The sequence below is a fragment of the Hippocampus bargibanti genome, linkage group LG06 (genome assembly GCF_051943395.1).
Source record: "Hippocampus bargibanti isolate YZ-2025 linkage group LG06, ASM5194339v1, whole genome shotgun sequence".
NCBI lineage: Eukaryota > Metazoa > Chordata > Actinopteri > Syngnathiformes > Syngnathidae > Hippocampus > Hippocampus bargibanti.
In genome coordinates, this window is record NC_142739.1 from 20,984,493 (window position 1) to 20,994,596 (window position 10,104).

Sequence of the window (10,104 nt, forward strand, 5' to 3'; positions counted from 1 at the left end):
AGCGTCTCTCACTCTGTCCTCCAACTTCCCTGCCCTCCCTCCAACTCACTCCACCCCCGTTCGCTCCCATTGGATGCAGGCAGAAACAGGTGGCCGCGATCTGTATCCACAGTGTGTGTGTGGGACATGTAATGACACAGGATGGAATATTATATCAGCATCATATTGTTTTGTTGGAATGGAGTGGAACGATTGTGGCATATTTGAATAGGGATCAGTGGCCAATTGGACACTGCGCAGTCTGCATCTTGTCATTAAAATACATTCAGCATGAAATTATGTTTTATTGTTATTTAGGAAGTAAATTACATAGTGATTAACTCATTCATTACCATTCACAAATTTATTCAGGAATTGAAAATATGACAGAGCGCCATTCCCGAATTTGGTCGGGTGTTGATTTTTTTTGCTGGAGTGCCAAAAAAAGCTCTGGCTAGACCTCTAGCAATGCTTTTCCCTTCCACAAGGGGCAGCATTTCTTTATTCCCATGTTAGCACTGTGTTCATGGTTGAACTGTTCAAGCGCTACATAAACCAATATGTATGTACTTATTGCTTTGCATTTTGGACAGACGCCCTCCACCCTCATTTCAAGCTCATATAACTTCAGACCAATGAAATTTAGGATTTAACTATTTTTTTCTGATGAAAGAAGAGTGTCAGCCAGAGACTGTTACACCCGCGCTGCAAGAAGGAGAGGTACCGCCTTTCTCCCCCCTCCACCCCATCCCCTTTCAAATTGCTGCTGTGGACTCCAAATTTCCCCATTGTGGGATGATTAAAGGCTTTCTGATTGGATTGGAAGTACCTTTATTCGTCTCGCAGTGGATACATTTACATTTCACAGCAGCAAAGTTATGAAAGGAATAAGAAAGGAAAGAAAGAAGTAGAACCTACACGGCACCATCTTGAAGTTAAAAAAAAGAGGATTCTGATTTTGAATGAGTTCAGAGATTCAAAACGGGAACTATTTGTGATGTTTCACATTATATGTAAAGAAGCTTTAGATACACAACAAATCATTCTCTTTATGTCTCGTCTTCTTTTCCTTTCTGCTTATCCCTTCCGGGGTCGCCACAGCGAACCAGTGACCTCCATGTTCAAAGGTTTGATTGGCATGTTTGTCTTGGCCAAGCTTTTAGGTCGGATGCCCTTCCTGACACAACCCTCTGTATTTATCCAGGCTGTTCTCTTTATGTCTAGTATGACGGTAAATTTAAGATGGGAGAGAAAATACATTTGCAGAATTTCCTTGCCACCGTAAGGAGCAAAAAAAATGGCCGTAAATGTACCCTGCGTACAACGGGCGACCAGTTCAGGGTGTAGTTTGCCTTCTGCCCTAAAATGCCCTAGAACTGCTTCATGTCATCACAAAGAGGGTACAGCAAGTCCTGAAGAATGAAAGACTCTCTGTGTATTTGTGTTGTCATATTATTTGTTATTTTTGTTTTTCCCAAGATGGCGGCGTGTGAACACGCAACAGCTCCCCTCTCCCGGCAAATTGGCCTTTTCATGTTTATTATGTTTGTTAAAGTCATTATAAGTGCATTGCATGCTGGGTGCGAGAGGACAGTCATTTCATCTGTGCTGTATGTCATGCATTTTAGCATATTTGACAATAAAGCTGACTTTGACTTTTTTTTAAATCAGATGGCACGGGCTGCATTAATCCTGTTAAGGATAAACCGTGTCGAAAATATATGGATGCAATGATGTTCAGCATAATCCTGGCTAATGAGACCGCGCTACCTAGCTTTAGTGGTATGAATATAACAGGCGTGGAGGCGCGCTAATGTTCGCTGTAATCGGATGAGCTCAGCTCTCAAATTTGAAGGGGAGTGGATTAAAGAACACATTGATCGCAGGTCAGCCTGACGGGCGTCAATAACGCGGATCAAAGTATATATATATATATAATTAATTAATTACAAGTATTAGTCATGTACACAATCAAAAGACACGCAGAACCTTTTCCACGGTGAGTCACTTTTTTTTTCCTTGCTGGTTTTAATGTCACGGTCGCATCATTTCACATGTTTGTTTCAGGTGGGAGGAATTAGTTAGAAGCTTGTTTGTACGCCGCATGTGTGGATTCATAATGGAGCAGGGATGGAGAGTGGATCATAAAGGTCAAAGTAAGAAGAAAAGCTTTTGGATGGACAATGGGGTGCAAATGATGGAAAATGAGGGGGAGGAAAAGGACATAATTGCAAGCTTTATTGGGGGGGATGATGCATGCTCATGATATTTTGTAAATATGCTGCGGTGTGAGGTTCTCCATTAAAGGTACGAGTTGTGCCCTTTTAGACATTCCAAATCGGATTTTCAATCAGTCAGTTGGTGAATAGATTTTCAACTTCTGCTGCTGTTCCATAAATCACTGCACGGTTTGGGTCCTGAATACATTAACAAAACCTACGCGATGCCAACAGGCGTGGGCCTTCCATCAACACTGACGGAAAATCTGTCAATCCGTCACTGGTCGCCGCCTTTTTGAAAAAAAAAAAAAAAAAAAAAACTGACACTCAGCACCGACACAAGGGGTGTTTGACTTTTAAAGAGACACCAATCAGGATCCAATCCAGCTGATACCCCATTTTAACTCATTCACTGCCATTCCCAAATGTAGTCAGGAATTAAAAATATGGCGTGCAGCACTATTCCCGAATTTCTTCCGGTTTTGGTTTTTCTTCTGTGGGGATTGTCGATAAAACGCTGGTCAGACCTCTGGTAATGTTTTTTTCCCTTCCACAAGGGGACAGCATTTGCATTTTGTCCAGGTTAGTACTTTGTTACAGCTTCAGCTGCTGCGAAAGTGCGACATAAATCAATATGGATGTACTACATATTATTTTGGACAGCCGCCCTCATTTCAAGCTCATATAACTCCAGACCCATATAATTTGGGAATTAACTCTTTTTTTCTGATGAAAGAAGAGAGTCTAAAGTTTCTTATTATGCATTAAAGGACAACCGTCACTATTTTTGTGTTTCCTAATTGACATCCGAAAAACATTTTATAGCATCTAAAATAGCCAAAACACCCAGGCTGATAATTTTAGTCAAATGAAAAATACCAATAAAAAAGACTAAGTGTCCCAAAAACTACTTCAAAATGATCTCAGAAAGTTTCAGTTTCAGAAGGTCCTGCCTGCCCCCTTGTTCGTGACGTCACGTCAAGACGTCTTGCCTTGCTCGAGAATAAAAACAATGGCTTCAGATTCGGGGAAGATGCTTTCTTGTTACTCATCCAGTTATGAATATGATTCAAATAGTTCTGCAGAGGAAAGCATAAATATTTGCAATCGATTAAAGAAGTCCCTCTGTGTCATTTTGAGGTGTCTGGACTCCAATGTAGCGTACCAGAAAATGCACAAGATGGCGCAAAAGCTCCGTTGGAAATGGGCTGATTTGTCTGCTGGGAATTTATGACAACTAGTATCAATTAGTAGTCTTGATGCAACACACAAGGATTCACCATCACGTTATTTATGTGTTTTCCTTCTAATTTCGCCATATACAAAGTTTTCAGACAAGTACCCAAAATGCATTGCGTCGCTTTCTCGGTCAGGGGCGTTCCAGACGTGACGTCACGGGAGGCATCGTCACCAACTCAAAAACAAGACTTCCTGAATATTCAGCGCGAGTCTTAAAACGTAAACTATAGCTATATGCGGTGGAATCTTTGTAAAATACGCTCAGTAGAAGTCATTTGAAGTGATTTTACTAATTATGGACACAACATGTCCGTAGGCGTCGGCTGTCCTTTAAATGTTTATGTAGTCCGAAAACTCTATATTCTGCGGTTCCTGCAATTTGAGTGAAAATGACAAAATGGCACTGGAGTGGAAACATTTTTTGCACATCTGACAGTGGGTTAAAAGCAGACATATGCAAATTTGGATGCAGTAACAGTATTTTTATTCTTCATTGTTTTTTTTCACATGATGCACTACTCTCTAATCTAATGCTAACTGTACAAAAGTGATGTATCTGTTAAAGTCTGATATCGGCCCCATTTATATATCCCTAATGTCCAGACTTTAGTTCGCTGACGAAGTTTTTCACTTTTGTACAGATGACGGCTGAAGAAACCTTCTCATCGATGGACCACTCCTGTACGACTGAGAGCTTATGTAACATGTATTGTTATACATTTGTGTGTGAATTTTGGAGGTGTTTGGAACGAATTAGGGGATTTACATGGAAATCACGCCTAGATTAACAAATTTGACAATTTTAGAAATTTATACCAGAACCAATTCATTTCTTACATAGAGACACCACTCTACATTTTTCTTATTTATGACCTCATCTTTTTTTTCCCAAAACTAAATTATGTGAACAATTTTAATTCCTCAGAGAGAACCAAGACCTTGGCAATCCTTCGAGCATAAAAGGGGAAATCCTGAGTCACCCCCCACCCCCTCCCCAAAGGTGACTGACGACCCACTCTCGGTCCACCACGAGGTGGGAGAACATATATGAACAAGAAAGTGACTAATGGCGCACAGCGAACAAATCGTCAAGTGGGCCATCCTGTTGCCATGGTAACTCTGATGTACACACTCATGAACCTTTGCCTGATGGATTGTCTTTCATTCAAAGCTGTTCACTACCAATCCCAGTTGAAGTTTATTGTCAAACTAAACAAATCCCTCATATGTTTAACCCATTCACTGCCATTCACAAATTTATACGGGAATGGAAAATATGGCTTAGAGCGCCAAGAGGGTTTTGTTTTTTTTCATGCTTGGGTGCCGATAAAGCGCTAGCCATGGCCTCTGGCAATGTTTTTTTTCTTTTCCACAAGGGGGCAGCATATCCCTTTTTTCCATGTTAGCGTTTTTTTCCAGATTCAGCTGTTAAAGCGCGAAAAACCAATATGTATGTATTGCATTAACTTTTGTACAGATGCCCCCATTTCAAGCTTAGATAACTCCAGACCCATGTAACTTAGGAATTATATATATATATATATATATATATATATATATCAATGGATGCTACAGCTGCGTGTATGCTTTCAACATTTAGCTTGCAGTAGACGTGCACATTCCACCATGATATCTCACTGTTGAAAACGACACTTTGATCCTCTCCTATTTCATCTAGAACTGCTTCATGTCATAAAGAGGGTACAGAAAGTGCTGAAGAATGAATGACTCTCTGTGTCTTTGTGTTGTCATATTATTTGTTATTTAGTTTTTTATGTTTTTCTTTTTATTTTTATGTTACTTCCGGGTTGAGTGAACGCTGGCGCGTGTGGCTGCCGCTGCTCACCCGCAGAAAAAAATATCCTGTGACTGTAAAGTGTCCTTGAGAGTTTCGAATGGCGCTTATAAATGGAATTTATTATTATTATGATATATAAATATATGGGGCCAAAGCTCGCAGCAAAATTTTAGTTCGCTGACAAAGCCTCTTGGATAAGAAGCGAAACGTCCTACACCTTCAAAGAAGTACAGATGACGGCTGAAGAAACCTTTTCATCGATGGACCACTCCTGTACGACTGAGAGCTTACACAGACGTTAGGAATTAACTTTTTTCGAATGAAAGAAGAAATTCTAAGATTTATTAGGCTGCATTGAATGTTTCTGCAGTCCTAAAACTCAAAATCTGTGGGTCCTGGAATTCGTGGGACAATGACAAAAAACCCTGGCACTGGAGTGGACACATTTTTGCACATCTGGCAGTGAATGAGTTCAAATATCACCTCAAGAAGTATAAGTAGATTTTTTTGTTATCATGCAGAATAAGAATACAAAGAGCAAAATTATCCCTCACCGTATGTGAAAAATATCAGGGAGGTCGCGTCAATCTATTTAATCTCCGGCCCTAAAATTGCAGGTGTTCGTAATAAACGGAAGGCGTTGCATTATAACTACAAGATGGATTGACCTGTAATCTACAATCACATGGGTCACTATGCATATACAACCCATCCATCCAACATATTCAAGGGCTTTATTATTGCTTTTAATAAATCTGTACCCGCGATGAAGACTTCAAGGCATTTCTTTTCATCCCTGTTTTATGAAACCGTAAACACAATACCCAAAGAAATGAATAGTGGCCCCCAAATCTAAAAAATCCATGAAAATGAGCATACACAATAGGATATCCAGATATTGGATATCGCATAAATCTTATCAACCCATGTTAAAATCTCGCCGCTGTCTCAAAGGAAGGAACCGTGTGGCCAAATACAGTCAAATCTCAGTTTTCGACCATAATCTGTTCTAGAATCCTGTTTGGAAACCGATTTGGTCAAAAACTGAAAATTTTCCTGTTGTAATCAATGTTTTTTTTTTTAATCCATACTGAAAAATACAAACACAATGGAACGCTACACGATGATAATGCCTTTTACTGTACAGACGCTCCCCACCTTACGAACAAGATACGTTCTGAGCGGTCATTCGTAAGGTGAATTCCTTCGTAAATTGCTATATTTTGTATGGAATGTATGTCTAAGTCAAACATTGAACAAGGAAGTATAAAACGCAGACGATCTAACAGTCATAAAATACATTCACATCTACTGTAGTACGATGACATGTATCCTTGGGACTTCATTCAGCCATGACTGAAGCCGCTGGCACTTAATTACTGAATTACGTGCCAGCAGCCATTACTTTTTGTTGTGCATCGCATCCTTCTGGACCGTGAACTGGGAAAAGGGATTTCTCCCCGCCCAAATACTCTACGCAGCCAATCGTAAGCGAGCTCGGCTGGAAAAAGGCGAGGAATACAAAATCTAACTTATAGCATCTCTGTCCGAACATTTTTTGACATACACGCAAAAACTTAAGTACCGTTGTTTGTAAGCCGAATGTTCGTAAATTGGGAAGCGTCTGTTTATCATTCTGCAGCATCAGCAGACAGAAATGGAAGGTGCTGTTCAAGTGCGTCAACACACAAATGCACTTCCTGTCACTTTAACATTCCGGTCAGATTTTTTTTTCTAAGCTCCCTTTAGAGGTGAATCAGATGTGGACTGCGTCTACACCTCCATCACCCCATTCAACAGTGATAAGACCCTTATAAGATGGCAGGCCCACTTCAGGTCTCATTTAATACACTGAAACCCTGGTGGAATGCTGTCGCCGCGTCACATGTGATTGAAAAGGCCGGCGATCTAACTGTGGCTGCAACAAGTGCACACAGCTGTCCCTTAGCTAATATTTACATGTGGCGCACAGGTTAGCTGCGCTGCCCCTTGAAAATTTTGCGTGATGGTCAAACTGTATGCAGGGTTGGCCTTGGGAGATGACTGCACATGCTGCCCTGTGAGTCAGCTGGGCCCAAGCCGTCAGCCAAGTGACGCCATCTGACTCACTTGTTATGCCATAACTACTGTCACGTCACCACAGTTTTACATTTACCAAATCGGATTTCCAGGGTTACTATCGAGATAAATAAATAAGCAGCACTTTTGCCACACATTTGGTGATATCGACTAATTTGTCGAAAAAAGCGCATGGTCACTGACTGCAGGTGTGAAACTCAAGGTCTAAGGGCCATGTCATTTTATATGGCGTGTAGAAACAATTCATGTGAGTCAACTTCTATCCGATGTGGATGTGGAACTGTCGCGGCTTGGCTGTGGCGTGTCCTTGAGAGTTTTGAAGGGCGCTTATAAATGAAATGTATTATTACTTTAATGAATTAAAAAATTAAGTAAAAAAATATGAAGTATTCAGTAAATGTGTTATTATTATCCTTCCATCCATCCATTTTCCGTGCCGCTTATTCCTCATTAGGGCCGCGGGGGGTGCTGGAGCCTATCTTAGCTGTCTTCGGGCACAAGGCGGGGGACATCCTGAATTGGTTGCCAGCCAATCGCATTATTATTACTATTATTAATTATTATTATTATTATGAAGGGCGTGACTGACACCTGTGATCAAAAGCATTAGTCAGCAGAGTAGAATGAATGCTAGCTAGCCCGCTCGCTGGCTTCATCGATAAGCATTAAATTTCACAAATTTGATTAGCTTTTGCGGGCCGAATAAAACTAAGTGGCGGGCCAGATTTAGCCCCTGGGTCTGGACTTTGACACCTGTAATCGAAGGAATTAGCCAGCTGACTGAATAGAAAGAGAGCTTTAGCTAGCGCGCTTGATTGATTGATTTCGCGGGCTGAATAAAATGAAATATTATGAAGTAAATTATTAATTAAATTAAAAACATTATTAAGTACTTTACTTCCGGGTTGAGTGAACGCTGGCACGTGTGGCTGCCGCTGCTCACCCGCAGAAAAAAATATCCTGTGACTGTAGAGTGTCCTCAAGAGTTTTGAAAGGAGCTTAGAAATGAAATGTATTATTATTATTCATGTGAGCGGATTTACGTGGGAAAAGAGATGTGAGACAATCTCTTTTCGTCAATGGATGCTACAGCTTTGTGTTTGCTTTAAACATTCAGTTTGATGCAGCGGTGCACATTCCACCATGACATATTTGATCCACTGGTGAAAAGGACACTAGAACTGCCTCATGCAACAAAGAGGGTGCAGAAAGTGCTTAAGATTGAAGACTGTGTGTCTTTTGTGTTGTGTCACATTATTTGTTGTTTTCTTTTGACTTCAAGATGCCGCCGCGAGAGTGGCTGCCTTTACAGCAGCTCCTGTATTTTTTTCCTGTAAATTTCTCCACGAGGACACAAATAAAGGTTCATCTAATCTAATGAAAATTGCTAAATTCTAATTTAATTTCTACCAAAATGTCAGATGTTCGTGTAATAATGAACAACGTTGAGATTTTGCAATAATTTTATTCTGGACTGCAAACAACAGTGCCTACACTATCAATACGTTGATTTTGTCCAAATTTTTGCCCAAAAATATTCAATACATTTCAATTTTAATTAACTCTAGTTTTTTCATAATTAGTATTGTCCAAATGTAAAATGACAAATACGGAACTGTGAGCTCATATATTCACACATTTGTATTTATTTATTTACATATTTATGTATTTATTTATGTATACATGTGTTTATTTATCTATTTATTTATGTATCTGTTAATTACATATGCATGTATTTGTGTGTATTTATGTATCAATTTATTAATTTATGTATCTATTTATCTATTTCATTATTTGCCCATTTATTTGTCTATTTCTTTATTTTTTGGCCTATCCTCAATTGTCCACTCACGTTTTTATGCTCAGGGCAAAACATAAAAGTATCGTCACTGATTAGGTGCGATCTTGGTGTGAAGGAACTATGTTGAAGTGAATTCAAAGATGTCCATTTAGAGTCTAAACTGCATGTCTAAATTTTAGACAAATGCAGTGCTTTACGACCATCTTTCAGCAGCATTTATAGATATTGAATGACAGGTCCATGAAGTGGCCATTAAATTCTGGAATTATGGCCCAAACGTTGATCCACTAGTTGTACTCTCTCATTTTGTAACTATGTGTTGTCTCTCTCTCTCTCTCTCTCTCTCTGTGGGGGTTTGTTACCCCAACTGCCTCGTCTTTATTAAGCACGTATGCACTTACAAGTTGCTGTGATCTTGTGTCTTTTTCACACTTGACTCCAATGAGGCCTTTTGCACGCCCGCCCAGCTTCGGAGATATTCCCTCTTTCCCTCTTCTCATTTATTTTCTTTGGAGAGCATCGATTGGCTCCTCTAAGCACGCGGCTCTGGACTAATATTTCACTTTGAGACCCCCCCACCCCCCAACCAACCTCCCATTCCTCCTACGTGCTTGTTTCCTCACCCTTCATCATTAGTCCCACTCTCAAAATACTTGACTTGAAAAACGGCTAGGGGATGGGGTGGCATTGATTCAAATAAGCTCTCATTATTGAACAGATGCATGCATAGCGGATGACAAATTAGTTGGGAGTTAATAAATACATGAGAGATTACACAAATGTGAACTATTGGATGATGATTAACTTTGTATTCCAAAAGTGTCTTTGGAAAGAAGCGTTTTGAAGAAAATTGTTCATATGTAACATGGCTCATGTATTTTCCGGTGCATAAGGCGCACCCAAAAGCCTTGATATTCTTCAAAAGATGACCTTGCGCAGACGTTCCCCTACTTACGAACATTCGCGTTACGAACAATGGCACATATGAA